The 24,646-nt window shown below is 43.9% G+C and overlaps 1 long non-coding RNA gene across 1 annotated transcript in view; it reads left to right on the top strand.

Moving 5' to 3' along the window:
* The window catches only part of LOC143012411 (uncharacterized), a 115,067-nt gene extending 92,777 nt beyond the window's left edge, over positions 1–22,290 (top strand). The window contains exon 5 of the long non-coding RNA XR_012965051.1: positions 21,918–22,290. This is a non-coding gene — a long non-coding RNA (uncharacterized LOC143012411). The remainder of the gene's footprint in view (positions 1–21,917) is intronic.
* Positions 22,291–24,646: the final 2,356 nt, after the last annotated feature.

The following is a 24,646-nucleotide window of genomic DNA, read 5'->3' as shown; positions in this document are numbered from 1 at the left end:
GCTAAGGAAATGGATGCTTTTCAAAGGGGCCAGCCAGTGTTGCACACCTGTCAGTGTAAAAGGACCCTGTCTCTCTCTCTCTCTTTGCGTGCGCTCTCCCTCCTTCTTTCTGCATTTGTTTGAAGCTGATCGGTCACATAGTATGGACACATGATGAATGTTCTTCCCCCAACAACAAACACAAGGATGTCAGCAATCAGTTGTTTTGTTTATTCCACGATTCACTGCACCTAATATGCATATTTTGTCGCCTGTATGTTCCATACCAGCAAATCTTTTCTGTGGGTAGCGCTGACTTCATGTCATTGATTTCTGCTTTACCCTTCATTAAAATTGCAAAAGCAGTCAATGATCAAAGGTGCTTGACAAATACTGGCTGGTGAAAAAAGACCACGGTGCACTTCAGCACAGTTGGGGCACGTCAACGAGCAGGTGGTTATGATTGCTTTGGTGTCACAATCTCGCGGCCCGCGGCTAGACACTTTTCCCAGAAGAAGTTAATGCAGTTGGAAAAGAGTGTGTCCCTGGTTTGTGATGAGTTTCAGAGAATGTGGCTGCGGGGCAGGGCATGACCTTCGGAGAGACGCTTTGTCATCTCGGTCTGAGCGTTGCGTCCCTGTCTGGGTGACACCAATAAAGGTCACCGCAGGGGCAGACTTGTGGTCATAAATCAGCACGGTAACTTGGGACGTCGTGTCCTTTTGGTCCCAATTCCGATGTCCTGTTTGGGCCGTGCCCTAGATTCAGGAGGAGAAATGATATCATACAAGATGGAGAGTTCAAAGATGAATGAATGGTTGATGTACTGTATGTCTGAAAGCGTAGAGAGAATTGAACCTGCGCTCAAAGACCTTTTATCCAACTGCTTCTGTAGCTGCAGGTCTGACATATGTGAATATTTCTTATATAAAAAACATTTCCAGGGTGAGGATTTCTATATATTTTTCACGAACCCACCTCCATGTGAAAGGTATAATTCATTTGACTCAGAGGATGAAATCCAATTCACACATGAATTGGAGAAGAATATGAAGGAATGAGGATGGAGAAAGAAGGAGGGAAGGCATGGAACGTGTCAGTAAGATGGTCACAGTACATACCTCCACCAAGGACGTTAAGTTTGTGCCTCTTGTTGGTTTTTCTGTCTCTGTTTAACAGCTATTGATTTTCATAAAACTTTCTATGGCAGGTTGGTCAAGAGCCAGAGAAGAATCCATAAAATTTTGGCCTGAATCGGCCTAAGGGTGGCGCTGTAATAAACACTTTGTGGGGCGCTTTTTTTCAGATCCCTGTTTAGAATCTTCAATTTTGGGTCAATTTTAATGAAAACCTTGTTGAATTGAATCACTGAGAGGCAGAATCACAATTGAATATTCTCTGGGCCTTGGTTGAGGTATGCATCGCTGTCTATATATGTATGCGTGGATCAGATGAATCATTTTCCCACTTCATCTCATTCCACTTGATCCAATTTGCTCTGAAATTAAAATGTAATCTAAAGCGGTTACAAACAATGATTCAACATCTGGTTCATGTCCTTGTCACCTCGTTGCCACATAAGGTGAATATTTCAGTGCAAGATCAGAGGTTTTGGAGCAGCCTTTGTACTTACAATTACCTTCTACGCTCTCTACTGTATGTTATTACTTTGCCATAACAGGACCATCAGCCTTCCATTAGTGAAATATTAATATGCATCTCAGAAAGATAATTGCCCTCACTGCTCTCATCACTAGGACACCATGTTAACTTAGAAACAATCCCCGCTGTCTGTCCGCCGCAGAACAAAAGAGCCTTGGATGGAGGAGGAACATCTTCATTTCCCTCACAGAATACATTAGGCCTGTAAGTGGCCGCCGATATTGCCGAGGCCTGCGTTTTGCGTCGGGCACCTGGGATTCTCCAGACCTGTTTGATGTGGCCCTTTTCAAGCACTCTGATCATCCTGTTAAATTGCGGCTAATGGACAGGGCCTGCCACTCGGAGAGGCCCAGACAACGGGGGGACAATTTAGTGACACGCACACACCTGTCCTTTGTAGTTGAGCGAGACATTGTGTGCACAGGCGCATTAGTCTACATGCGGCGCTCATACAGGCACTTTGTGAGCTGTGGCGTCGCCAGAGCTGCCATTTAGGCCTGAATAACCACAGGTGCCATTACCTTGGGTACCTGAGAGCCCCCCACCAATACACACACACACACTGACCAAACAATACACTGCCAGCAGGGGTTCTAGTACAGGGGGGGAAGGGTGTTTGTGCATACAAACTGTATGTGCGCATCATGTATTTCGCGATATGACGTGTGTGTCTTTTGTTCGCACCCCAGTGTGTGTGTGTGTGTGTGTGTGTGTGTGTGTGTGTGTGTGTGTGTGTGTGTGTGTGTGTGTGTGTGTGTGTGTGTGTGTGTGTGTGTGTGCAGATGTACACAGTCGACTGTTTTTCAGTAGGGGGAAGGGATGAGGCATAGCTGCACCTGTCCCTTCAATGGAATCCCCCTCAATAGAGATAATAGGTGGGGGTTGTGGGTGGAGATGGAACATGTTTTTCATTGTTTAAAATATTGCTTAAAGATAGAATCTGCCATCGTCACTCTGGACGTCTCAGTTATTCATGTTTTCAGATGGTGTTTAAGGTTTTGTTAGCTTTTTTTCTCGAATTCAGCCCACAAAAGGCAGATTTTTTTTTCTAAACTCAATGTAAAGCTTTAATAATTTGGTTATTTAGATATTTATCTATGCAGAATCATCGCCTCCATAGCATTTCTACCTTAGAATGTGGATGATCCAGTGTCTAATCACGATACGAGCTCGTGCTGCTAGTGCCTAGAAGCTGCCACAATTGTTCTCATGCTTTCAAAACCTAATTAGAAAATTCAGATCTCAATTTAGTATCGATAGACATTTTAAATCATACCAGTATTCATCCTCTACAGTTTTGATTCCATAGCTTGCATATGAAAAGCTCTTTCCAGTTTTGCACTTCTTGCTGCTTCCAGAATTTATAATTTCACCGTTTACAAAAGCCTGCACTATTTTACATTTATTGACATCAGAATGTAAAACAGTTTCAGAGTCATTACTGTGAAGATGAAGCTAATGTTAGTGTTAACTGATTTGTTTTTACATTTTGTTGAAGCAAAGCCGGATCTTAAAGGGATATAAATCAATATATAGTTATGTTTAGCTGTTTAAAGGATAAAACATTAACTAAATCCTCCAGAGTATCAAAAATAAAATGTAATTTCAAAACTTTACTTTTTGTATCAAACTTTGAAATGTTGATCTTGACTTTGTAATGTTTGTAATGAATGTAGTGAATGTTTGCAGACAAATGTAGTTGAGTTAAGTAGTTAAAGCATAAATAATACATTTTTCATATCAATGAAATAGAAACGGCTGCTCGGAACACGCAGATGAACACATACCGAAGTAAACAAAAAGGCAAGCAGGTAACTGAGCAGAACCTCAGAGAAATGTCCGAGGCTTGGCTCCAAACCAGGCCCATATTGAACGGCACCTAACAGTTTTAAATCAAGTCTGTGTGCCCAGCATCTGATGTGGGAGGGACTGGGAAAGGCTTTCTGTGAGCGCACCGGGAGATTTTAATATTTGAGCTTAGTATGTGTGTGTGTGTGTGTGTGTGTCTGCGTGTGTGTGTGACTGTGTGTGTGTGTGTGTGTTTGTGTTTGTGTGGACAATGACAGTATCTGTTGTGCCAGAGGAACTGATGAGCAGGTGGTCTGAGTGGGATTCAGCATACTCTCTCTCCCTCCTATTCACACTAGCACTCATCCCTCTCTGCTTCTGTATTTGTGTGTGTGTGTGTGTGTGTGACTGTGTGTGTGCGTGTCTGTCTGTCTCCCAGGCGGTCTCACTCTCTTTCTTTCTATGTGTTTTTTTTCTTTTATTCCGTTTTCATTTGTTGTACGTGAGTCATCTTTCAATCCACTGTTTGGGGCCGAGCACTAAAAGTGTGCAACTTACTTTTGGAAATTTGAAGAAAAGTGACAATGTGTCTGTGTGTGTGTGTGTGTGGTGTCTTATATATATTAAAATGATATGACATAAAAGGGGAACTATGCGGCTGTGACACACAATATGGGAGTTTTGACACCTGTGCTTGAATGTATCTTTGATGTTGCGATGAATAAATTATTACAGGAACTCTCCTCTTCTCTTACAAAGGCAGTGCAGTGTTACATGACTCAGAGGACTCTGGACAATACCATTCGCCCACACACGCACACACACACACGCTCACACACATGCATACTTTACATACCATCACTTACCAGATGTCTGTCTATTGATTGCTTCGGTGACACGGTTCAGCAGCGTTCCATTTAGCTCATGCGGAGGCACTGCACACGCACACACGTGCACGCACACACACTCCAGCAGCTCGGGATAATACACTGTATGATGTGTCTCGCAACAGCCGCAGGTCACGCCAGGTCTGAATATGACCCATATGTTGCTGAGGCCTGGGTGACCTGTTTGGACTGCGGTGGCGTGTGGAGTATCAGCTTCATTCAGAGGATCAGGTTTTCTATCCCCAATCTTCATCTTCAGCTTCATAGAGAGCCGGCAAGTGTGTGTATGTGTGTATGCGTGTGTGTCCCGTGTCAAACTGTAAGTCCCTTACACAACGTCTTGGAGTCCAGCACATACACTGCCTTAGTTTTGTGCACTTATGTAAGGAAAAATAGGTCAATATAATGCTTATTGTTTTAGGTTTGCACCCACGTGTGTTGGTAGATTTGTTAGCAGGATGATGAGAAGTGTGTATGAACTTATTATATTACATTATGATTTTTATTAAGTACTGAATCCATTTAGAAGAAAATCATTGGCAGGCTGGGTACAAGAGGGGATCCTGGAATTTACAAGACAAGGTTTTTGTCAATCAAACACACAAATCTCTATGGAACTTCATGAACACACATCAATATGTATCCCATGATAGACTATTAATTGGTGTAATTTGGTCTGGAGCCAGGTTCATTTTAAAAACTGATTGTTAAAGCTAAATAAAGCAATTAATAAAACTCTATTATAATTATTCTAGTGTTTCCCCTTCAGGCCAGTATATTATTAGACGAAGACTTCATTCTGTGGCCCTGTAGTTTGGGTCAATAGATCCGTTTTTCCCTCAGTTATCTTGCTTCAGATGATTTTTGCCGCTATATTGTCTGATCCGATATTCTCATCCATAAATGGCAACGCAGAAGAATTGATTTAGATGATATGTGACACATCGTAGGCGTGTTATCCTGACGACTGAGCGGTGCAGCTTCGATACCTAATGACTGTAGGTTAAATAATAGATGTGAGGATTCTTCTGGTTCATGCCACTACGCCAGTTAAGTGTTTGCATCCGCCGTTAGATCTACCCAATAGGAACAAACACGTTCACACTAACAACTTGTTTTGCATTTCTCCGTGTGTCATGGAGACGTGCCCCAGTCAGAGGCAAGGAGAGAAAAATGCAAATATCTCAGGAATTAGCCGTCTGATTTGAATAATGATGTGAAAAGAGGAATTCATTTTTTCTGATAAGAAAGCGACACGGTAGCTGTGGTCCACTGTCCTTTCTCATTAGCCACAGCACATCAAACCTGCAGAGGCCCTGTTACTGTGTGTGTGTGTGAGTGTGTGTGTGTTGGATATGCAGTACAAACCTTCAGCCGTTCTTCATGGCCCTTTAATTAAGGAGGGTTTTTCTTTCTTTTTTTGTCAGCCCTTTATCAGTTATGGCACCACAACTGAAACTCCCAAACCCAGGGGAGAGACGGGCTCACAGGAGAAGATGAATACACACCAGGCCGCGCACAGTGTAACATTTACAAACTTGAGAAATGAATCTGAAACATCATCTTTTCTGTTTTATCCTCCGACTCAATCATACATGAAGATCTGCCGCCGCAAACACTGTTTCATCATTCATGGTGTTCAGCGGATATTTAATTGAAAGCTTCAGTCAGATGATCTTTGTGGGGTGGAAAAAAAAACTTTTAATTGGACGAGAAACTGCGAGAGAATTTATCATTCACGTTTTGATATATGACTGTAATCTGTTGATGATTTCCATCCGGGGCTTGGGTCGGGTTATATTTATTGGCTGTTTGTTAAGTCGTAAACTGTAGATCAATAAAGGGTGCACTTAAGGTAATGAGATAAAGGATTTATTTTTATTTGTATTGATGAGGGAGCGAGAGAGAGGCAGAGGGAGAGAGAGCTCCACTTGTCTGAGAAGAGAGCTTGATACAAAAGGGTTGATCGTTCTGCTCTTTAGTTTAGTTTATTGGCCGTCATCAGATCCATACAATATTCATCAGCTAATAAAGCCACAATCAGAAATATAAAGCTATTTTTATGTTGTATGTCCTTTTAAAAATATAGTTTTTATGCTTTTTTTCCATGTGAGGGTTTTGTTTTTTTGTACAGCTGTAATAAGAACAAAGAAAAGGAAAAGCAACTTCACACACTTTTCCTGTATCTCTTGAGCATACATGTGTGAGTTTGGAAGCACCGTGCGGCTGGAGCTGCGACAGGGCGTGGCTCGGTGTCCGGTAGCCTTATGCGCTGCCCGCTCGGCCCTGGCAGGTGTGTGATCCTGCAGAGTCCCCGCGCCGTCCTGTTAGCCAGGCAGACAGGCGCAGGGAGAGGCAGAACACAGCTGTCTGAGCCGGCCTCCATTATCCAGCACCATCTATTGATTCACCCTGTGGGATGTCTCCTCTTTGGCATGGGAGGGTCTTTACGCATGCACACATGCAACACATGCAAAGATGAAACACACACTGGAGCAGATATTACTCTCAGATTTATAGCCCGAGGGTTTCTGGGTCCTTTATCCCTGTACATCTATTTATTTTTTATTTTATGAATTTTCCTGTTATTGGGGACTCATGCCCCATCACTCTGCTGGGTGCTGCTGCTGTGCTCCTCTCTAATTATAGAGCATGGCAATGAGCAAGGACCCATAAAGAATATCTCTGCTGCTATAATTACTTTGGCTGCTTGCAAAATGAATCAGATAGTGTCAATAGGATTAACAAATGGGGTGGGTTTTAATTTTGTCTTCACTATGGGGCTGCGTGCCTCTCTTTCTACTGACAGGTTATTGTTTCCCTCTTTTGATATCAAGTTAATTTTTGCAAAAAGAAATACGAGGTTCAATGCTCTAAGAAAAAGACACATTTCTAGTTTTTGAAGGTTTTCTTCGAGGAGGAATTCACTCTTTGGAATGTGTTAATTTCATTTGATTTCATTCTTATGATTTGATTATAATTTCAAAAAGGAATATGACCTCAGTAAACAAGGCCTCACCGGGGACATGCACCCATACTAACAGCATGTTTGCATTCTCATCCTCCCACATGTAATTGTGTGGACAACCCCAGCACTAATGATCAAACGAATAAGTATCTTAATCAGTGAGTGTACACAAACAAACCAACAGATACAGTATGAGCAAATGTAAACTCCAGATGATCATATGATTAATGTATTCTTCCTATGCAAGCGCTCCTCAGTATTATTGCCAATAAATAATGCATGAGCCCCAGCCTTTGTTTATAGTAGGATGTAATGCATGGTCCTGAGGATTCTGCCTTCACGCCAAGAAATGCCTCTCAATACAACATGCTCTCTCTCTCTCTCTCTCTCTCTCTCTCTCTCTCTCTCTCCCCTCGTTCATCCTTTCCCCCCCTCCTGACTGAATGTTTTCTGTATAAAGATGCAAAATCTGCTTTCTGCTGTTTGTTTCTGGCAGCGCGCTAAACAAGACAGGAAAAAACAACAAAGTTAATGAATAGTAACGGCCCTTAATCTCTGACAGAAGACATCTTTTCATATGAAAATCTCCAGGTTGATCTCCCGGTCCAGCACATTGCCAATCTGGAATATTAAGACCCTAGAGGGAACGGCTCTGTAATCTGCTCTTAATCTGCGTCCCCCCCCCTCCTACTCTATCCCCCCCAGCAGATGTTTAGCGTGCCCTGCTTGTTTTCATCACTATGGATTGTCTCTGAATATCACTCTAATATTTAAAGTGTCTTTCTCCAGAGATTGTCTCCAGAGATGATGGTACAACCATTTAGGGCTATTGTACAGAAGGAATGTGTACTTGGCCAGCCTGTGTCTAATTTGGAAATTATAGTGATTACGAGCTAAATATAAAAACCCAGGATTTGAGGCTGTAAGAGGCCTGCAGTGAAGGCTTACTGTATTGTTTTCCAGATGCACACACACCAAGGCAACGGCACCAACACACAAACACACACACTCTCACTCACTCACACACATGCAGCGAGTATGGAGGAGGAAGCTGCCTGATGGGCTAAGTGCTGTTGTGTGCTGTGGAGTGCATGTCAGCTTCTGTCTCCTCTTGCTCTTGTTCTTTCTCCGAGTGTCTGTCCGTCTGTGCTGAGGGATCCATTTGGAGCAACCCCACTAAAAGCCTGCGAGCGCTGATGCAGGGAGCCTCCTCGGGCTCTTAGTCCACTCTGGACTCCAAATGGAGCCACACACATGATGGCTAACAGATGTTAGCCAGATTAAACGCAACACGGTCCCGACCTCGCCTCAACTGCCCCCCGTCTGCTTGCTTCTACTCAGAATGCTCCAGGTTTGAGTCCTCCCTGTCCCTTTTTTTGTTCTCTTACCGTCTCCCCTTCAAATCCAGCAGTTATAGGCTGATCTGTAGGACCATAAGTGCTGTCTAGTAGTCCCTGGTCTGCTGTCATTAAGGGTGTGTGTGTGTGTGCGTGTGTCTGCGCGTGTGCGCTCATCTGTGCATGTGCGTAAGGGGATGTATTGTTGGGAAAAGGGGAGCGTGACGAGAGTCTGCTGTGGATATAATTAATAGGCCACATGCGGCTGCACCAAATGTGTCACAGTGAGGGGAAATCAATCGATGGAGTCTGCCGGCATAAAGCGTGTGTGTACGTGTGTGTGTGCGATGGGAGGGGGAAGGGCAGCAGAAAGAGGAGGAGTGGGAAAAGAGGAGAGGGACCCAGGAGGGGAATAAAACAGAGAGAAAGAGATGGAGGGAGAGAGGTTAGATCCATGGGAAAGGCAATGGCGACTCTAAGGGAGGAGCATTTTGCAGAGGTGAAAAGGAGGAGGGGGCGGGGGTTTGAATCTCCCAGCACAGTGGGATAGAGATCACAGCCCTCAGCAATATCCTGCTGAGACATTTGACATGAAAATTCATGACCATGTCAATATGTAGACTTAAGGTAGATCTCACACATGCATCACATGAAACCCCCCAGCTGCATGCTTACTGTAGCTGCTGCTTTCATTAGCTGAGGGGATTCAAGTTACGTTGTTTCTGCACATTTACCATCGAGCTCCCAAGCAAACCATCACTCGCCATCTACTGTGCACCCTATGCTGCATGCATTTCCATCTAAATGCTGTATTGTTGATGGGTTGCGCTCCCACCCCACCCTGCCCTGTCAGGTCTCTGCAGTTAGTCTGTTTTTAAAGAGTGAAAATCTAAGTTTGGAGGCAGGGGAGGAAATCAATGGAGATAAGAGCTGGATAGAGAGCTGTGTGTTGAACAGGCTGGCATCAGACTGAGAGACGAAGCTTGTCACCAGCTGCAGGGCCCTCTCTGTGTGATAGTGTGTGTGTGTGTGTGTGTGTGTGTGTGTGTGTGTGTGTGTGTGTGTGTAGGAGACACAGGGACACATCTAGGCACAGTCACTGATAGTGCTGCCAGGCGCCAGACGCCCATAGATGAGACAGGGGGCGTTATCACAGACTGCTGCTGCTGTTGCCCTTGGAACGACAAGTTATGTGGGTACACAAATGCAACACACAAACACCTGTGAGTGCGCACAGGCATTATTCTTACATGCATACACATATACCTTTAGTTGAACGTCCCTGCTGTAAGATGTCTCTGAGATGGGGACAAATTCATCAACCATATTATGCAAGATAATATAGTAATTATTACACTGAGCCTGAAACCTCTTTGGGTGAATGTAAGCAGCAGCGGTCAACACAGATTTGAATGCAAACACCAGTCTGAAGTTGTATTTATTTTATTAACGCCATCATCCTTCAGTTTCTGATCACATGCACATAAACTCTTAGCATAGTTAATAAATCTTCAAAGCTCTTTTATGTCCCGAATACAAAATGTTTGTACAAAATGGAACCATCATGAATCAATTTGTAGAATTGGCAAAAAAATGCCCCAAAAGTAAACTTGGAAAAGTGTTTCAAGAAATTGCAAACAATATTAAAATGGAGCGAAATGGCAAATTCCTCACTTCAGATGGATGGGGGAGTAGTTAGTCTAAAACTGGACAAGCTTTTGGCATTCAATGCTGAAGTGTCTGCAACATCTCTTTAGCATCTCTGTCACATTGGACAAGTCAGTACCTCCCTCAAGTGTCACACAAGTTTGTTTTTAATCTATCTATCACAAGTTGTCCACTGATGTTTAAAGGACCCAGCGTGACTTTCCCGGAGTGTCTGGATGCTTGGATGACACAGGTGTCTGACCACACAACACATGACACACACACCTTCCTGATGTATGTCGCACAGTGACAGACAGTTGATCTCCTCCACATAGATGGAAAAGCTCTTCCTATCTATAAAGGCACACTAGCAACCCAGAACAACAGGAGGATTTGGAGCACAAATGCATTGTTTGTAGAGGGTTAAATGACTCCTGTGGATGGTTGATTGTGATATAAAGGTGCAAGAATTTCATGTTCATAAAAGTAGCAGAAGAAATACAGGTGAGCTTTTTAATTACTCCAAAATCAACCAAACCCCTATCCACAACCCCTTAAAATGTGTATCAATGGTAGGTCTTCTTCACTTCTAGTATAGTTGTTGCTTTCTCCTCCGTTTGGTGTACGCTCTTGTGGGCTGCCCACAGTGTTTTCCTTTTCAACCCAGCAGTGTTCTTGTTGGATCATGTGACAAATTGTGGCAGAATCCTGGGGCTAGTGTGAGCCTCCCAGTGACAGGGACTGACTGAAGACCTTGGGGAATAAGACATTGCAAATTTGGGTGCATGAATGCATTGCAGACGGGGGGCCATGGCAGTAAAAGGGCCAGAAATGACACCAATAGTCTTTTTAAAGTTTGTTAAATGCCTGTTGACAAGACAGCCTGAAACCTGTCTTATGATTGGTCTTCCAGTTCGCTACACAGCTCTGCTTAATCCCTGCAAAGTGAAATTCCATATAGTCCCAAAGCAGACTTTCTATTTATTTTACCTCAGAGAAATCCACTCATGTTTCCTTGCACTTTGGTTCTCTGTCTAAACTCTTTATTGGTGACAGCCACACTAGATCAGGTGGTTGGTGGTTTGTTGGTTTTGGGCGAGATGGGGGGGAAGCAAAGGAGCTGTCATTTGGTCTGAGGAACACACACCCCCAGACCCGAAGCTGCCTGGTCTCCGTAACACCCCTCGCTGCCTCCCCCTAGTAAACAGTCCATTAGCGTAGTGCTCCAAGGTAAACATATTTACTGGCTGGTGACGGCTTGCCAGTGTGGCTCCTCAGGCCCCGTGGCAGAGGGGATTTCATTAGGCAGAGGGCAGGGGGAGAACGGAGGAAATTAATGTGCCATTCAAGATGATTTCTTTGTTTCCCATCAACATGATCACAGACAGGCCGCAGGGAAGAGATGATTTACGCACACAAAGGGAAGAGACGGGCAGAGAGAGGGAGGGAAAGAGGCAAGGAGAGAAAATATCACAAAAGGCTCCCGGTGCGTGAAATGTCTTCCTTTTGGTGAGAATGCTCTCGTCGGGTTTTTTTTGTTATGGCTTGAAGTGCTGGAATTGTTTTCAATCAGAAAAGCTTTCTTGTTCGTCATTAACGATTGGAAATGGGAGTATTTCTGAGCAAAAGCACCAACAGGCACAACAATGTAATGCAATTTTCTCCACACTATCTCTCCACAATAATCCAACCAATTTCGCTGATGTCCTGCAGCCTTGTTGAGAACCTGACTCACAATTGTAGTTTTTCATCAAGTTTCCCTTTGCAACCTGGGAGACATTTATTCTTTGAGCCGCCTGGTTTATTAGTAACTGTGATTCACCAATTAATAATCTATAAAGCAACCCACAGCTGAATGCCAAACCTCAGGCATGTTGGAAAATAATTGCAGTGGTTTCTTTGTGGCACTCAAGTTTTCATTTTTATTCTAATAATATTTCATTTCTGTCCCTATGCCATACAAGTGCTTTTGTATGTAGGCTGTTTCCAAATGGCATTTATATCAGACACAGGTGGTTGCTTGAGATGAACCAATTTCAATTTCATGGGATCACTTCCCTTCACTAAAACCTTCATTGTTCTTGTAATAGTATCAATATGTGGAATATCTGCGTACATCTATTGGTACCACACATGTTGAAGTGCATACTGGAAATTGAATCCCGGACTTGGAAAATTGTTTTCCGAGGAATAAAAGGAAGTTGTGAATCCCACAGCCCTAGACCCAGACTTCTCAGTGAAGCCAATTGATGGTATCACAATTGTATATCTGTTGTTGTTTCTGCAGATGAATGACTTCTTCTGGCTTAGTCGGCTGTGACCTCCAGTCTGAGGCTTTGGCTTCCTGTGGAGAAACATGTTAATTGGAGAGCCTCTTTGACAGGTGGATTGGTGAATGTGAGGCTGTTGGAATTGGCCCTCTGATGTAGCCAGTTGGGATGGTTTGGACAACTAATTCTACAACACTATCAGTCCTGACCAACATGCCTGAGTAGCAACAGGAGTAGACACAGTAGCTGGGAAAATGGCACCTGGGCTGCTTTGCTTAAAGTCACCTGAGACTGTAACTTACACTTGGATGAGTACATATGGAAATAGATGCAAAGCTTGTAAGCGAAGATGACAGATTTAGATAGAATTGTACTTACTTCATTTTTTGCATACCATGTTGATTCAGTGTTTCTATTTTTGCCGACAACACATCCAACACATTGTTCTTTATACCATCGGAGAAAAAAGAGTATTTAACTATACTTCATGTACTTTTTGTACTATTTGAGCAGATGTTTGTGTAAATTAATATTGTGTATTCCACTGTGTTAATGCATAATGTAAATCCATACATTCAGTGTCACGCTGTCCCTCTCACCATTCATCCACCAGTCCTTCCTCTGAGGTCATATTCAGATTTGTAGGACGCCGGTGAGCGATGTGCAGGGAGACAAGAACTGCATTTAAATGGCAGTAGAGGAAAAATACACCCATCATTTATACACTCACATACACACACATACACACTCTCAGTATTGCCGGATGTCCATCTCTCTGAGCTAGGAGGCAGTTTTATGTAGTTTGTGACCTTAGACTGTGGAGCAGGTGTTTAGGGTCTGATAACATCGTGGCGGAAAACTACAGGTGTGACTACATACAGGCTAGAAGGACACACACACACACACACACACACAAAACAACACTGACATCCTATATGGGGGTTGTTCTCGCAGCTGTGGAGGAGTACATATATTACATCAATGCAAACACAATCAACAGCAATGGAATAATGTGTTTATTCCCCATGAGATCAATGTGTTTTGTACATGTCACACTCACGCACAAAAATATCACAATCCCTTTCAACATCTCTACTTGTCGTCGACATGGCTGCGAGAAATACAAAGCGTACGCTCGCTCCGTACAAGTAGCATTCAGCAGCAGTGTTGGAGCACACATGCATGTCTGAGGATCCTTTAAGGTAATTGTCAGCTTTCACACAGTCCAGGGGGAGACTCGTCCTCTGCACCATCATGTGGAGAGAAGCAGTACAGCACTGACTTCATTGACATTCTCCACATAAGAGCAGTGGCAGCCTGGCCTCAGAGAGAGAGGGAGAGAGAGAGAGAGAGAGAGAGGTTGATGTCTGGTGGGAGTCGAGTCAAGCTGATGGGAGTTGAACCCAACCAATAAATCGTACATGACATTACAGAGGGAGGAACTTCGCCTGTGCTTTGATCCAATCCAATACTTACACCCACAGACAGGAGAGGTAAATAGTGTCTTTAAAGCATCAAACCTGCGAAGAGATGTTTATAAAAAGTACATATGGGGTCAATTATAGTTGTTGTTTTTTGGGTCCTATCCCGGGGGGGGGTCGATGTCTTGTCGATACCCAGCAAGGCCTCAGGTACAGCCTTGATAAGGAGCGATATACAGACAGAGAATGTTTTGTCTCTTCACTTCTCATTGAGCATGACAGAGAGGATTTCAGAGAGACTGCACTGCCAGATGGGAGATTGTTTCCTTCATGGGTATTGTCTGCGAAACGCCTCGGAATATGTCAGCTTTATCTGTGTTAAAACATACCAAACATTTTTGCATGCGATACGGCGGTACCGAAGCTATAGCCTCTCCCATCTGTGCCGTCGCAAACTGTATCTCCGTCCTGCAGCATCCAGTACACAAGGCAGAAATAACTCCACTGATCTGAGGAGAAGGCTGAACGCTGCCAAATTTGTGATACGTAAATGTGTGAAATATTGTGATATTGAGACATGGTTCCAGATAGATTATGTTGTATCATTGAGCTGTTTTATCCTACTCCCCACAGCTCACTCTCTCTCTCTCTCTCTCCCACAGACACACACACTCTCACTCTCTCTCTCTATCTCATTCACGCACACATACACACCGACACACATAATGCTCTATCCTTTCCCTCATCCCGAGCAGGAGGTGTGAAAGGCAAATATATGCTCCCGTTCGCTGTGGACATAATACTGAGGTCATAAATGGAATGTTAATGAATGTTCTACCGCTACCAGACTGCATACCTCTATCAGTGGGTCACACACACACACACACACACATACCAGCATTTACCGTGTGAGCACCAACCTCGCCAAAACCATAACAATACACTATTTCAAATGCATTCCTTTGCGATGGAGTGGGTGTTTCTCAGACGACGGCAGCTTGCTTTGACTTGCTTGTTGTTGTCCAGTTTTGCCTTGTTTTTTCTAAAAATCCGAATGCACATCCGTGTCACGTTGGGAATTCCAATTAAACAAGAGGGAGGAAGGGGGGATGGAGGGGCAGAGGGTGTGGGAAGGAGAGGCCATGGCTCGCAGATCAAGAGGCCGTGTTTGAGTATCTTATCGCGGCTGTTGCCAGCTCAACCTGGCTCCATTGACTTTGCGCGCGGATTAGAAAAGGCCCACAGCGGCTGATTATTTGGGTGAGTGAGTGGTTCTGCGTAAACAAACATTGCGGTCGGGATTGTTCCAGTCACAACACGGCTGGATGGCCCCCGACAAACTCTCGCATTTACGTGTACACACCACTCAGCGGTGCGCAAATACACACTTAACTGTCTCTGTGTCATGCTGATAGGTGCTCTCAGGATTGATTGGTTTGGGTTTCTAATTCAGGCTGCTCTTATGAAACTTCAGCAGATAGCAGAGGACCAGAGATGTTACACAGGTTTTTGTCCTCAGTGTATTTCCATCCTTGAAGAGTAGTTTATTCTGACTGTATTTACGTTTGTTTGCCATCCATTTATTTGATTTTGATGTTATTCCTACAAGGTGTTTATTCATTTTAATAGTCTGTCTTACCTACTCTTGTCTCTGTGTTGACTGTATTTCATCCCTGTTTTATTTTATTGTCCTTTGGATACTTGAAACCTGCAATACAAACATTTATTTTTTTGACATACTTCACTATTTCTCCACTATAAGCTCATATTACATTTCTCTCTTTCTTTTTCTAATTCTTTCCTTCAACCCTGCGTTTTCTTACTGTCAGTAATTTCTTCATTTCTTAAATTATTTCTCTTCCAATTGTGTCCAAATTGGATAAGAAACTATTTCTTAACCAAATTATTTTTATTATTTTGTCCACTCATCAGTCAGTCAGCATTGCTGGCTGATGGGAGTAAAAGTCCAATTATGCACACAGAACTAGAAGTATTTTTGAGTAACGGTCGTGCTGCTTTAGGTTTCAAGTAAAACATTGAAGTACTTGAGGCTCAGAGATTCCCAGTGTAGAATTTTAGAGCAGGCGGTGCCAAGTTAGACAGCTTCTTCCTTGAAAGATTCCGAATGAATCACAAGATATTAAGATTTAGTTTCAGCTGTGACTTGATGCATTGTTCATTTGCAAAGTAAAACACGCTGAAAGATGGTGAACCATATTGAAGCTACGAAAAACCAAAAACTGTTGGCATCTGTACGTGTTTTAAAGCCAAGAGGAGTCAAGCGGAAGCATATTGGGGGTGAAAGAAGTCTTGCAATTCTAAAATAAGAAAAAAGACTATTATTTCATCAACATCATACCCAGCAGATGGGATTCTGAAGAAGAAGAAGAAAAACTTTCACTCGGCGAGAAAAAAACATTTATTTATAATCACAAATCCTCAGCAAGTGTGGTTTTATTTTTACCACAGCCCGTTTCCCTGTGTTGGATTTTTACAAAGGTGGAGTGAGAAGCGCCTGCGAACGGTGCTGTGAAGTCTGCAGCGTCTCCAGATATCCATTCCAGATGCTGGCTAGACTTGGTGGAGCCGGGCCCCAACGTACTGGGGGCTGGATTTAGTTGTCTTTTCCTCCAGGTGTGATGCCTCATGCTGATTCCCCCACATGTTCCGTGGGTCTTATCCAAACACGCCAACGTTGGTGACAGCACGGGCAGACCTTCCTTCCATCCCTCCTCTCTCTCTCTCTCTCTTTCTCTCTCTCTGCCTCCCTTGGTGGCCCACCCACCCACACACCAGGACTCTTCCCGGTCCTGCTCTTCTTATACCTGCCGACAGATTCGAGCCCCCCTCACCTCTTCAGACCTGTGTCTCCTCTTTGGGTTTGAACCTCGGTGATGAGGGGTAACGATCACACCGCCGGCTCCGCTGCAGGCCGGGACAGGCCAGTTATTGCTCTAGTAACTAAATCGGGCCTCGGCGGTGTTGCAGGACGTATTAAACTTGTCATATTTCAAGCCTCGTCAGTTTTAGGACAATATACCATCGGGGAGTGTTTGCCGGTTAAAAAAAGCAAAGGGGTGGAAAAAAGAAAACAGGAGCTCTGCTGTTTTGTGTATTTGTTCCCCAGCCGAATGTTCTACGTCTGCTTCTATTAAAAGTGCGGGCGAGCTAAATTCAATCTTCATGCCAGCGTAAAGGTCCACAGTCATATTTAACTTTACACCGTGACTCCATTCTTCTAGGAGAAAGTGAACGTTTCCCTTTGAATGTAAATGAATCCCACCTACTCTTAAGGACTTTTCCCGGGCAGGAACATTTAGATGCAGCAAAGGCAAACATTATTAGCGAGCCCACACAAAATATGTTGTCTCATGGTTTGAGTTGGACGCCTTCCAGGTTTGGCATAACTGAGGACAACATATTTATGGGAACAAGAAGCGAGAGTTTGTGTTGAAAAATGTTCTTTGACAGTAATCTGTTTGGTTTCATTAGTATTACAACAAGCTGAGAGACCATCCTTTGTTTTTGCCCTATGCAAGTTTTTTTATTCTTATTAAAAAAACTGCTTCAGAATTGATTTATTACAAGCCCATTAAGGAGTTAGGAAATTAATTAGAGGGCAGGAATACAGAGAGAAATATTGACTGATGAGGAAAACAGATTGAAATTAATCTATTGAGGTTTTTTTCTTTTTTTACCAGAAGCTCTGAAATGAAATGAAATAGTTCTGTTTACTTTCCCCCAAGGCTCCATAGTAGCAAGAAACCTCCCATTTTGATGCAAGTCATATGGACATGAGTAGTGTGTGTGTGTGTGTGTGTGTGTGTGTGTGTGTGTGTGTGTGTGTGTGTGTGTGTAGTGTTCTGTTGTCATAACTTTGCTAAGATACTGCGAAACTCCCCATGCGGCAAAGCAATGTAAATGATTTCCTGATGTTTAAACCATCATTGCTGTGATTAGACACACAGGATCTCAATTTCAGTTTATAAACTCCCTGGATTTTCCCCAGAGCTCATTACCAAACACACACTTAACTCTCTCTTTGAATGTCCAATGACAAAGTGACTATGATGTGATTTTATTGTTTGTAGAATCCAAGTGCAACAGTTCTATCTCCAGTCTGGAGAGAATGACGGAGGACAAAATGCGTCATAACAGATTACAAGCCCAATGTAAATGGATAAGTCATCTGTATCTTATCAAGCAGTTTTCCCAACATCTTTTCTCCAGTATCGGATCATAATGTATGTTGGGAGGTGTTTAATATGTTGTGTCTTGACTAAATCAAAAATTTTTGGCAGTGCCAGTTTAATATGATGACTGCAGCAAATCCGAGGAAGCTGTGGTTTGGTTTGGAAGCTGCGGTTCGGCTTAGAGATGCACAGCTTTGTCCAACTCTTCATCATTGTCATTCTTCCCATCCTCCTCTTCAGCGCTGTAGTGTGTGGTTTTAGGATGTGTGTGGTTTTGTTCCATTGCACAACAAGCTAATAATGTTGGAGATAACACCTTTAGTTTGAATGAAAGCTGATTAACATAACAAAAGACAGCTGAGAGTTACATGAGGTATAATGGTTTTATTGTAATTTTGTTCTGTTGTTAGCATATTTTGCCGAGCTGAGAAACAGCTGTGTGACGCTGGCCTCAATACTCATCGCCTCACAAAGCCACGTTATGCGCCTCTCTCTATGCTTTACCCATCAGTACGCCATGTTTCCATTGGCAGTTTTACGCAAAACGTAGGCGAAATCTGTATTTTGTAGCCTAATGTCCATCAAATTAGACTTTGTCCTTAAATCTAGTCGCGTTTCTCGGAGATTGAAGGTGACGACCAAACATTTGTGCTATGATGAAATGGTCATTAGCTACGTTTACGTTGACATTGCTTTCTACTTAATTATTATTCATATCAACATTACCTGAACAGCTGATAATAGAGCTGAGTGAAGTAACAAGGCCGCTATCCCATTTTTTGGTACATTTGGTCAGGAGTGGCTGCTGCACGGTTCCCTTTTCTTGAGTGTTATGTTCGCAACGGAAGATGAATTGCAGATCAATTCTTGTATCTGCTATGTGGCTTTCTGTCTGGCATAGCTGTAACTTCTTTTTTTTAAAAGATTAAATTCTGAAACAGCTCATTCTCCTCCGCCATCCACACAAAACAGCATGTTTCTGTAAGCATCTGTCACACCCAATCTGGAAATGAAACTCTGTGCGTCATGTCCTCCATAACCACTAAGTTGCAAAGTCTGTTTCCATTTGTTTGTCTTTATCAACTCGTCACAAAATCAACCTCAAATGAGCGTAAAAATGTTTTTGTAATAGTTGAGTGTTGACCCCCCCCCCCCCCCCCCCCCCCCCCCATGAAATCTCAGTGTTTCCATGACACATTTAAATTTGTGACTTGAAATTGCCCAAAACACAGATCAATAGAAACCATACGAGTGTTAAACATTGTCCTTTGGCAGTTAGTTCCAGGTGGGGACAAACCCTCAGCAGCACAGGGGCCATGGAGCCGCCGCATCTTTGTGACATCATTACCAGTCATCCACTCCGTCTTCTCTACTCCAGCTGGAGCCAGACACGGAGCGTTGTTGTACCTTGGTGAGGCCCCAGCGCTGGTATTAATTTCTCGGGCCTGTTGGCTCACGTCCCCTGGCAGCCCCACGCTTCAGCCTCAGCCTCAGCCTCAGCCTCAGCTCTGGTTCCATCTCCATGTAGGAGTGTTACTGGAAAGCTGGCCAGTGGAATCTGGCTCCGATAATCATATCAGGCTAAACCTGCCAGCATCTGTAGCAGAGCTTGCAGGAGACGGATTATTAGAATTCAGAGAGGACAGAACTTAAACACCCATACTGGGATCATACATCATCTTCAGAATATTGTGAAAGCAAAACAATATTTCTGGAGTTCTTTTTTTTAAACATTATGACTTTATAGCTTAATGCCGATATGGTGCATGCATCTGCAGAATTCTACTGTGGTTTCCAAGACCTGAGCAGTTTATATTAGTGAGGGGCTTTTTCCAATTGAAAACAGAAGGAAAAGCAGAGTAATGAGATGGAAATGTTTAGGTCTTCCGCAGAAGATAAGAAGCAAATGTTTACTTTTTGTTTTATGTTTAATGCTTTTACCAGTTAGCCGCTGTAAGCTTATACACACAAAGAACACATTTGATTATTGGACACATTGGTCGTATTTGGAAACAATCAATATTCAATGTGGCCACTTTGGTTCATGTTATGTGGATTCCAAAACCAAATTCGGCATTGAAACAAGCCAACGGTAATGAAAAGCACATTTCACCAGCAATGCTCGGTTTTTTCATTTCATTGAAATGTATTTTCTGTGTGGCTCTGATTCGTTCAAGAACTACTATAAGGGGGATGTCTCTGTGTCCCTCAACCTTCACAAAGACCTTCAGCCAATAGCATCACACTGCACATCGCACTTCTGCCTCCACCAGTGATTAGCGTGTGTGTGTGTGTGTGTTGATGGTTAGAAGTGTACATCACTTGCGATTGTATGTTACGTTGTGTGAGAAATGGTCAGGAGTTCCCAGTGGATCTTGTTAAACCAATACAGTCCCAACATTCCGGTGGCTTCATGGGATGCCGCTCGGTTTCTGAGGCTATTAGTGAATGTTTAACATTGAGTCAACATGAGGGAATACTGTACTGTCCCTCTCTTTATTAGACCAAGAGGCGGAATGATTAAACCCTATTTCTGACAATCATTATAACTAGGCGTGCTTGGCCTGGAAACCTTTTTTTTCTTCTTCTTCTGTTGAAATAAATGTTTCATGGTTTACTGATTTACACTATTTTCCCTGCTAGATGTGTTGGCTGCTTCAAACAACAATACCCGCAGGGTTTTGGTCTTGGATCTATCAGTGAACCCTATGATCCTCATAAGTCTTTGTTAGAGGATGGATACATGCGATGGAAAAGTGGATTAGTTAATTCTGAAAACTGGGGAATTGCACGAGAGCTGTCGGAATACACCCCTAATCCCGACTGTGGCAAAAGCAAAGTGGATAACCGGACTTCCTCACATGCTTCACGCATTGTTCCACTTCTGGAGCTATCTATGCATGAACACCTCACCACGTGACTTGCTGTCCTCTAGCTTGATGTCCATGAATCTCCTTCCTTGGCTAAGAACTCCTGAGAGGTTTCTCCAACAAGCTGTTGTCCCTTCAGTAAACACAAGTGTAATATCATGTGTGTGTGTGTGTACGTGTGTGTAGATGGGGTTATTCAAAAGCTGTTCCACTTGCATGGCAACGCCTCATTACCCATAATGCCGGCTTCTCTGCCCTGAAGTGGGGTGCGGCTCCCCTCGCTGGGCCCAGTCGTCAAGGTGACCCAACATGCCCCAGGATGGCAGGCAGACAGGCTGAGCGGGGGCTGTTCACTTTGTCTTTATTGTGCCGGGGCCACCGTATGCTAGCTGGTACACTGGGCCCTGGGTAGCTCCAGACTGACGCATGCGTCCCGGTGAGCAAGCAGCTGATCTCATTTTTCAACACACACAGCTGCCCCCAAACATCAGGCCCAGGTGAAGGTGACCTCCCATGCCTGTTGGAGTGGTGAGGTGCGTTTAACGCTGTGCCACGGCCCCACTAACTTCTGGTGAGGATAATTTGGTTTCACTTGTGTTTCTTTTAGGCGTGTACGTAGCTCAGACCATCAGTTCAGCTGTACACACTGGACTGACAATTGTGACGGCTGTTGCTGAATCACAGTGACAGGCAGATAACAAAGTGTGTGTCTCACCCTTTAATCTAAGCGGACGTCGTAGGCAGATCTGAATTTTCTATCCATTCATCTGTCTGTTCATCCTCTCAATCCACGCATTCACCCACCCATCCGCTTCATCTTATTTGTCTCCTTCCTCTTCATCCCTCCCTCTCTCCTCCTGTCACCCCCCTCCCCCTCCTCCCCCCTCTAACACAGGACAGATTGGGAAGCCGTGATGGCGGCACAGAAGTTGAGGGAGAAGCTATTTATCCCAGACGGATCAGGAGGTGTGTGACGGAGGTGTGGACGGTTGCTGCAGGTCAGTGACGTTGGCAGGCGCCAGGCAGGCCGGCCCACATGGCTCGGGGACTGTGGGACTACAGACAGATGGCACCTGGTGGGTGACAAACAATTAACAAACCAACAAGAATAGCTGGATCGGCAGTGTACCCACAAGCACAGGAGATAGCAAGAGTGCATCTGTGCTTTGAACACTTTCACTCTTTACTTTTCCTCTTCCCGAGTCTTGTTTTGTATAACAGTTGCAATTTACCCATGTGTCTTTTTCACAAAAACACTCTTGTTGTTGTGTCGCTATAGAACACTCTAAATAAAGCAGTGTTGAGCATATGCAGCTAGCATATGTTTCTGTTTATTTCAGTGCAGTTTTGAGAGAAGCAGCAAGCAATTTAAATGTACAAGAAAACATCACTTTTGATATTCATCTCTGTGTTTGGGGGGAAAAAGCATTTAAAACAGTTCTTTACAGTTACAGTGAGATGGTTTGGTGACATTGGCGTGTTCCCCTGTGTGGACACGAGCACATACAGTGTGTGGCGGTGTATGCTTGTGTAGTATATATTGTAAATTCGTTTGGTATGTTTGTATACAAATAAGCACGGTGGCCGTTGTGTTTCAACGCCTCACTACACCAAAATGTCATCTCGGTGGGGTGTTTCTGCACCGCACTCCCACTTACTGTACGGCGAAGATGTCCTGTTAGTCATAAGCAAGAAAATGTGCCGTTTCATATGTAGTATCTTCTTCAAGAGTGGGGAGAGAAAGATGGGAGGAGAGGAGAGGAGAGCTAACTGTGTGTAAGTAAACGGCTGTCATCTGGTAGAATTATTGTGTTGGACTGGCACTGGTCCTAGTATGACTGTGTGTGAATGCGCTCGCACGGATGTGTGTGTGCGAACACATCTGGAGTCTAGACTCCGTGGCTCTGTGGGCAGGGTCCTATCTGCAAGCAGCATCGGGTCCGGAGACCGGCCGTGTTGACATAGGTGGCACACACATACCGGCATCTGTTTCAACAGTCAGCGCTCTCACCAAATACCCCCCACTGCCGGACACTTTTATCCTCCACTGAGGGATGGAGGCGAGGAGGAGGAGGGAGGAGGAGGGGGGTAGATCGGTTGAGGCGAAGGAAAGAGGGGACAGAGAGAGAGAGAGACAAAGAAGAGGTAGAGGGAGGGAAGCAGGGCCTGCTGAACCCGCAGAGCGCCGCCGTAACCCAAAGCAAATGCCGCTTCCCAGAATCAGCACAGTAAATCCTACATGTACCCCCTTTGTTCATGCATGGCAGGATATGAAGACGGGGAGAGGAGGACCGTGTGTGTGTGTGTGTGTGTGTGTGTGTTTGTTTGTCTTCTTCCTATATTTGTGTTCAGGCCTGTGTTTTTGTGTGCAAGAGACAAAGTATTATGAATTTCCTCTTGAGGAATTATGGTTATTAGACAAAATGGCCCCTCTGTAGCTTTGCAGGGGAGTGTGTGTGTGTGTATGTATGTGTATGTGTGTGTATGTGTGTGTGTGTGTGTGTGTGTGGTGTGTGTGTGTGTGTGTGTGTGTGTGTGTGTGTGTATGCCTATATTGCGTATAAACAGTGTGTATGCTGACGAGAGGCCCTAACCACTTTTCGATCGAGAGTTTTATTAGGCCACATCACAGCACTGCCTGTTATGATTTACATCCATGGTGCAGTCGTAACAAAATGCATGTACACTTACACGCAAGTAACAGAAGGGGGGAGGGGGGGCAACAACAGCAGAGGGTCAGAATGCAGGAATGACAGGGAAGATGGATGGATAGAAGGAAAAGAATAAAAAAATATGCATAAAACAAAAGTCATAGAGAAGAGAGTCCCAGTTGTCAAAATGGTTGCCGCGGTAGCCAGTTTACACAACAGTTTGACATATTAATGGGATAAACACAACAATAAATCTTGGTCAGCGATTGACACACGAAGAATGCTGGAGCAATTGGCTTTTCACAGTGGGAAAATAAACACTGATAAGACTGTGGGAATAAGACACCGGGGCCATGCGCTCGTTTGAGGATGCACGACCACACACACACACACACACACACCAACACAAAGACAAGGAAAATATAGAGGCCGCAACAGCAGTGCCGAGAGACAGCGAGTCCATCAAAGACGAATTTAAGGAAAAGAGAAGAACGCTTGACTTTTTCCACATTTTGCATTCCTAAACCAGCCGACAAATGGGATTTCTAATAGCGTATGGAGTTAGAACGAGCTGTAAATCAATGGAAATGAATGAAGTACTTTCCAGAGAGTACAAAGAAAAATCCATTTTCATATCTACAGTATATATCCTGGCTGCATGGATGTGCTCTGCTTTGGCTGTTTATGCGTCATCAGAATGTAGGTGAAACAAAAGGAGGCCCCTCTCTCTCTCTCTCTCTCTCTCTCTCTCTCTCTCTGCAATGCGCCGGGGCAAATAGAGATCCGCTAATAGAATCTGGGATATAAATTTTCCTGTCACCTCCCTCTACCTCCGAGGAGCCACGCGGTCGATAAGGGAGAAAGATTGGGTTGAAAATTGATTTTCCAGAATAATTGCTATTCTGTTCGTCAGGGGGTCTCAAGTGTCTCTAAGGCGTTTTCCTATTACAGTCGCCGGCGCTCCAATTTACCT

The sequence above is a fragment of the Genypterus blacodes genome, unplaced genomic scaffold (genome assembly GCF_046128005.1).
Source record: "Genypterus blacodes isolate CSIRO-AG114 ecotype Tasmania unplaced genomic scaffold, CSIRO-AGI_Gbla_v1 ptg000147l_1, whole genome shotgun sequence".
In the NCBI taxonomy this organism is placed as follows: domain Eukaryota; kingdom Metazoa; phylum Chordata; class Actinopteri; order Ophidiiformes; family Ophidiidae; genus Genypterus; species Genypterus blacodes.
The sequence above is the reverse complement of the archived record's forward strand: the minus strand, read 5'-3'. Positions and strand labels throughout refer to the sequence as shown.